This window comes from Rhinoderma darwinii, chromosome 2 (genome assembly GCF_050947455.1).
Source record: "Rhinoderma darwinii isolate aRhiDar2 chromosome 2, aRhiDar2.hap1, whole genome shotgun sequence".
Classification (NCBI taxonomy): Eukaryota; Metazoa; Chordata; class Amphibia; order Anura; family Rhinodermatidae; genus Rhinoderma; species Rhinoderma darwinii.
The window spans coordinates 356943513-356951330 of record NC_134688.1 but is presented as its reverse complement, the minus strand read 5'-3'; positions in this window follow the sequence as shown (position 1 = coordinate 356951330).

Sequence of the window (7818 nt, the reverse complement as noted above, 5' to 3'; positions counted from 1 at the left end):
TTCTTTTCTGTTTACAAACATCCAAACGGAGTGTCATAATGATGGCGGCTGCGCGAAAAGCACGCAGCCGCGCATCATAAAGGGCTGACACACGGAGCTGTTAAGTGCTTTTTGCGCACGCAAAACGCCGCGCTTTTTGCTTGCACAAAACGCACACGCTCGTGTAAACTCGGCCTTACGGTGACACCAGATGTTTATAGTTTTTTTATGTCTTATGGCGTTTGCACAATAAAATACGTTTTGTAAAAAATCATTCACTTTTTGTTACCTTATTCTAAGAGCCAGAACTTTATAATTTTTCCATCAATAAAGCCGTGCGAGGACTTATTTTTTGCGTAACGAACTGTAGTTTCCATCAGTACCATTTTTCGGTAAATGCAACTTTTTGATCTATTTTTAATACATTTTTTGGGAGGTGAAGTGACCAAACAATTGTGATTGTGGTACGGTTTATTATTATTTTCTTTTACGGCGTTCACCGCGCGGGATAAATAACGAAATAATTTTGTAGTTCAGGCCGTTACGGACGCGGCGATACCAATTATGTATCGTTTATTTATATATTTTTATTAATAAAAAAGGACTGATAAGGGAAAAAAAGGGGGATTTTTTTAACTTTTAATTTCTTATTTTTACACATCTTTTTTAACTTTTTTTTTTACTTTATTACTTTGTCCCACTAGGGGACTTGAGGGCAGGAGGCCCTGATCGCTATTCTAATACACTGCACTACATCCGTAGTGCAGTGTATTAGAACTGTCAGCTATTCACTGACAGCAAGCATAGTGGGTCCTGACTTTGTCAGGACCCACTAGGCTTCCGTCGATGGCATAGCCGGACGCCTTTGTTTGGTGTCCGGTTGCCATAGTAACCATCGCCGGCCGCTATCGTGTAGCAGGCCGGCGATGGTAACTTAACCCCTAAAAACCCGCGATCTCTATAGAACGCGGCTTTTAAGGGGTTAGACAGCGGGGACACAGCGATCGGTCCCCGCTGTAGGAGCTGCGGCAGCTGCTGTACGAGACAGCAGCTGTCACAGCTCCTGCACCTGTCGGGAAGACGGCCGAAACGGCCGTTATTCCTGCAACTTCGTATACACACCGCTACACACCTTCAACCTTGCGCATGCGCAGTGTAATATACACGGCCGCTGAAGACGCAGCCACATAATTTCACAGAGCATGCGCGGTGGAGTGTGTTCACCACGCATGCTCTAATTCAATAAAGAAGCACGTGGTACGGTTACGTCATTTTTGACGTAACCGTACAGTGTGTAAGCCGGAAACCGGAAGCAAGGCAGAAGACCAAATGGACGGGTCTGCACAGGAAGTGCAGATTTTGCATTGCTAAGGGGACGGCGACGGAGGAGGATATACGACGCTACAGCCATCTGATGAAACGTAAGTACATTGGAAAGTTATATCTTTTTCATTGTTTTATTTAAATAAATGTAATTTTTTAGTTCCGGAATACCCCTTTAAAAGTAAAAATCCCCCTTTTTACCTTATCAGTCATTTATTATTAATAAAAATATATAAAAAAACAAATAAACTATACATAATTGGTATCGCCGCGTCCGTAACGGCCTGAACTACAAAATTATTCCGTTATTTATCCCGCACGGTGAACGCCGTAAAATAAAATAATAATAAACCGAACCATAATCACAATTCTTTGGTCACTTCACCTCCCAAAAAATGGAATAAAAAGAGATCAAAAAGTCGCATGTACCTAAAAATGGTACTGATGGAAACTACAGTTCGTTACGCAAAAAATAAGTCCTTGCACGGCTTTATTGATTGAAAAATAAAAACGTTCTGGCTCTTAGAATAAGGTAACACAAAAAGTGAATGATTGTTTACAAAACGTATTTTATTGTGCAAACGCCATAAGACATAAAAAATAACTATAAACATCTGGTATCGACGTAATCGTATCGCCCCGCAGAATAAAGTGAATATGTCATTTATAGCGCACGGTGAACGCCGTAAAAAAAAAACGAAAAAAAAAACAATCGTACAATTGCTGTTTTTTAGTCACCACGCCACCTAAAAATAGAATAAAAACTGATCAAAAAGCCGCATGCACCCCAAGAAAACGACAATGGATTCCTCAAGGGGTCTAGTTTCCAAATTGGCGTCACTTTTGGGGGGTTCCCAATGTTTTGGCACCACAAGACCTCTTCAAACCGGACATGGTGCCTAATAAAAAAGAGGCTTCAAAATCCGCTAGGTCCTCCTTTGCTTCGGAGGCCGGTGCTTCAGTCCATTACCACCCGAGGGCCACATGTGGGATATTTCTCAAAACGGCAGAATCTGGGCAATACGTATTAAGTTGCGTTTCTCTGATAAATCCTTTTGTGTTATAAAAAAAATGGTATAAAGAGGATTTTCTGACAAAAAAAAAATGTACATTTCACCTCTACTTTGCTCTAAATTTTTGTGAAACACCTAAAGGGTTCATAAACTTTCTAAATGCTGTTGTGAATACTTTGAGGGGTCTAGTTTCTAAAATGGGGTATTTGATAGGGGTTTCTAATATATGGGCCCCTCAAAGCAACTTCAGAACTGAACTGGAACCTAAAAAAATAAATAAATGAGGCAATACTTCATTTCTTACATTATACTGATAATGAGCCGTGCCCACCCCGAGATGACCCCAGTTTTGACCGTTTGTATAAACGGAGACCCCTATTAGACCGTTCCAGTGCCCGGTTTTCCCAAGCATTCACCCCCGAGACGTGTATTTCTATTGATGAGTCCCTGGTACATTTTAAAGGGAGGGTTCAATTCCGCGAGTACCTGCCGGGTAAGAGGGCAAGGTATGGCGTGAAGATGTATAAGCTGTGAGAGTGCATCAGGGTATACCTACAGGTTTAGGATATATGAAGGAAAGGCCACCCCCAAAGCAGACTGCATCCTGGACTACAATAGGTACATGGGAGGGATGGACTTGTAAGATCAAGCCCTGAAGCCCTACAGCGCCATGCAGTGTGGTATAAGAAGCTAGCCGGGCACATCATACAGATGGCATTGTACAATGCGTACATGCTACGTCGATGTGCAGGCCAGACGGGAACTTTCCTGGAATTTCAAGAGGTGATTATCAAGAACCTAATCTTTAGGGACCAAGAAGGGGGGGCACCCAGTACTTCTGGAAGCGGGGCCACACACATCGTACCAGGGCAACACTTTCCAGGAGAAGTTCCCCAAACTGGCAAGAAGGGAAAAAGTCAAAAGAGGTGCAAAGTCTGCTATAAGAGGGCGATAATGGATGACACAATATATCAATGTGACACGTGTCCCGAATAACCAGAGCTCTGTATGAAAGTGTTTTAAAATGTATCATACATCCCTTGGTTTATAATTTACCCCAATTTTACTTACCCTGATGCACTCCACACAGCTTATCCCCCCTCGTCTTTCCCCTCTGAGCCCTGCTGTGTGTCCAGGCAGCTGATAACAGCCACATGTAGGGTATTGCCATACCCGGGAGAACCCACATTACAGTTTATGGTGTGTAGGTCTCCGGTCAAAATGCTCACTACACCTCTAGATGAATGCCTTAAGGGTGTAGTTTTTAAAACGGGGTCACTTCTTGCGGGTTTCAACTGTACTGGTACCTCAGGGGCTTCTGCATACATGACTTCGCACTAGAAAATCCCCAGTAGGCCAAATGGTGGTCCTTTCCTTCTGAGCCCTCCCATGGGCCCAAACGGCAGTTTATCACAACAAATGGGGTATTGCGGCACTCAGAACAAATTGCGCAACAGAATGGGGTATTTTGTTTCTTGTGAAAATAAGAAATTTTAAGCCAAAACTACATATTATTTGAAAAAAATAATTTTGTTTTCATTCCCAGCCCAATTCAAATAAGTTCTGTGAAAAAACTATGGGGTCAAAATGGTCACAACACCCATAAATGAATTCCTTGAGGGGTGTAGTTTCCAAAATGGGGTCATTTGTGGTTGGTTTCTATTGCTTTGATACCTCTGGGGCTCTGCAAATGCGACATGGCACCCGAAAACCAATCCAGCAAAATCTGTACTCCAAAGAACACACAGCGCTCCTTTCCTTCTGAGCCCTCCCATGGGCCCAAACAGCAGTTTATCACCACAAATGGGGTATTGCCGCACTCAGGACAAATTGGGCAACAAAATGGAGTATTTTATTTCTTGTGAAAATAAGAATTTTTGAGCTAAAATGACATATTATTGGAAAAAATATATATTTTTTTAATTCCCAGCCCAATTCAAATAAGTTCTGTGAAGAAACTATGGAGTCTAAATGGTCACATTACCCATAAATGAATTCCTTGAGGGATGTAGTTTCCAAAATGGGGTCACTTCAGGTGGGTTTCCATTGCTTGGATACCTATGGGGCTCTGCAAATGCGACATGGCACCCGAAAACCAAACCAGCAAAATCTGTACTCCAAAGAACACACAGCGCTCCTTCCCTTCTGAGGCCTCCCATGGGCCCAAACGGCAGTTTATTGCCACAAATGGGGTATTGATGCACTCAGGAGAAATTGGGCAACAAAATTGAGTATTTTGTTCCCTGTGAAAATAAGAAATTTTGGTAAAAAATTACATCTTATTGGAAAAAATTTCATTTTTTTAATGTCACAGCCCAATTGAAATAGGTGCTGTGAAAAAACTGTGTGGTCAAAATGCTAACAACAACCATAAATGAATTCCTTGAGGGGTGTAGTTTCCAAAATGGGGTCACTTTTGGTGGGTTTCCATTGCTTTGATACCTCTGAGGCTCTGCAAATGCGACATGGCACCCGAAAACCAATCCAACAAAATCTGGACTCCAACAAACATATAGCGCTCCTTTCCTTCTGAGCCCTCCCATGGGCCCAAACGGCAGTTTATCACCACAAATGGGGTATTGCCACACTAAGGACAAATTGGGAAACAAAATGGGGTATTTTGTTCCCTGTGAAAATAAGAAATTTTGATCACAAATGACATTTTATTGGAAAAAATGACATTTTTTTCATTTCAGAGCCCAATTCAAATACGTGCTGTGAAAAAACTGTGCGGTCAAAATGGTAACAACAACCCTAAATGAATTCCTTGAGGGGTGTAGTTTCCAAAATGGGGTCACTATTGGGGGATTCCTACTGTTTTGACACCTCAACACCTCTTCAAACCTGGCATGCTGCCTAAAATATATTCTAATAAAAAAGAGGACTCAAAATGCACTAGGTGCTTCTTTGCTTCTAGGGCTTGTGTTTTAGTCCACGAGCGCAGTAGGGCCACATGTGGGACATTTCTAAAAACTGCAGAATCTGGACAATACATATTTAGTAGTGTCTCTCTGGTAAAACCTTCTGTGTTACAGAAAAAAAAATGAATAAAATTGAAATTCAGCAAGAAAAATGAAATTTGCAAATTTCACCTCCACTTTGCTTTAATTCCTGTGAAATGCCTGAAGGGTTAAAAAACTTTCTAACTGCTGTTTTGAATACTTTGAGGGGTCTAGTTTTTAAAATGGGGTGTTTTATCAGGGTTTCTAATACATAGGCCCCACAAAGCCACTTCAGAACTCAAGAGGTACCTTAAAAAAAAGGCTTTTGAAATTTTCTTAAAAATATGAGAAATTGCTGTTTATGTTCTAAGCCTTGTAACGTCCAAGAAAAATAAAAGAATGTTCAAAAAACGATGCCAATCTAAAGTAGACGTATGGGAAATGTGAACTAGTAACTATTTTGGGTGGTATAACCGTCTGTTTTACAAGCAGATGCATTTCAATTCTGAAAAATGCTATTTTTTCTAAATTTTCTCTACATTTTGCAATTTTTCACCAATAAACACTGAATATATCGACCAAATTTTACCACGAACATGAAGCCCAATGTGTCACGAGAAAACAATCTCAGAATCGCTTGGGTAGGTTTAAGCATTCCGACGTTATTACCACATAAAGTGAAATATGTCAGATTTGAAAAATGGGCTCTGAGCCTTAAGGCCAAAACTAGGCTGCGTCCTTAAGGGGTTAATAGCACGTCATGGTGCGGGGGTGATGTATGGAGCGGGCTCACGTGCTGAGCCCGCTCCATACGCTGCGGGCGTCGGCTGTGTATTAGAGCTGACACCCAGGACTAACGGACAGGAACAGCGATCGTGCGGTTACAGAAGCCTGTAAGAATAACAATATACTGCAATACATTAGTATCGCAGCATATTGTACCCGCGATCCAATGATCGCTGGTACAAGTCCCCTAAGGGGACTAATAAAATGTGTAGAAGAATTAAAGTTATTAGTAGTGAGAAAGAAAAAAAGTTTAAAAAAAAACCTTTTCCCATTTTTCTTCAAAAGTAATGTAAAAAAATAAACAGAATTGATATCGCTACGTCCTTAAAAGGCCGAACTATTACAATATACCATTATTTAACTCGCACGGTGAACACCGTAAAAAACTTAAATAATTGAAACCGCCAAAATCGCTGTAGTTTTCGTTTTTACTGCACGGCGAAAGCTGTAAAAACGAAAACCCCAAAAAATAGAATCAGATTTTTTTCCTATATTACTATATTTTCCTATTTTTTTTCAGTTTCCCAGTACTTTTTATGGCTCTTTAAATGGTATCAATAGAAACTACAATTCCTCCTTCAAGAAATAAGCCGTCACATCACTCTACTGACGGAAAAAGAAAAAAGTTATGGCTCTTGGAAGGCGGGTAGTGAAAAACGAAAATAAGAAAGCAAAAAATGGATCAGTCCTGAAAGGGTTAATTCATTTCTAATGAAAAAAATGTATGACCCCATGTGGGGTATTTCCGTACCCGGGAGAAATTGCTTTATAAAAATTGGTTGTTTATTTCTCCTTTATCCCTTGTGAAAATGAGAAAATTCAACATTTTAGTGGAAAAAAATTGTGATATTAATTTTCTCCGCCTAATTCTAATAAATTCTGCAAAAGACCCGTGGAGTCTAAATGCTCACTATACCCCTAGAAAAATTCCTTGAGGGGGGTTTCCAAAATGGGGTAACTTGGGGGGCTTCCACTGTTTTGGTCCCTCCAGGGCGTTGCAAAGGCGGCATGGCACCGAAAAACAATCCATCAAAATCCGTGCTCCAAAATCCAAATGGCGCTACTTCCCTTCTGAGCGCTGCCATGGGTCCAATCAGCAGTTTATTACCACATATGGGGTATTGCGGTAATCAGGAGAAAATGCTTTACAAATGTTGTGTTTCTTTTTTTCCTTTATTCCTTGTAAAAATTTTAAATTTCTATGCTTTTTCAGAAAAAAAGTTGATTTTCATTTTCACTGCCTAATTCCACTAAATTCTGCAAAAAACCTGTGTGGTCAAAATGCTAACTATACCCCTAGATAAATTCCTTGAGAGGTGTAGTTTCCAAAATGGGGTCACTTTTGGTGGGGTTTCCCCTGTTTTGGTCTCTCCATGGCGTTGTAAACGCGACATGGCACCGAAAACCAATCCAGCAAAATCCGTGCTCCAAAATCCAAATGGCACTCCTTCCCTTCTGAGCCCTGCTGTGGGTCCAATCAGCAGTTTATTACCACATATGGGATATTGCTGTAATCAGGAAACATTGCTTTACAAATGTTGGGGTGATTTTCTTCATTATTCCTCGTAAATATAAAAAATTTCTATGTTTTTTCAGAAAAAAAGTAGATTTTAATTTTTACAGACTAATTCCAATATATTTAGCGAAAAACCTGTGTGGTCAAAATGCTAACTATACCCCTAGAAAAATTCCTTCCAAAATGGGGTCACTTTTGGAGGGTTTCCCCTGTTTTGGTCCCTCCAGGGGGTTGCAAACAAGACATGGAACCGAAAACC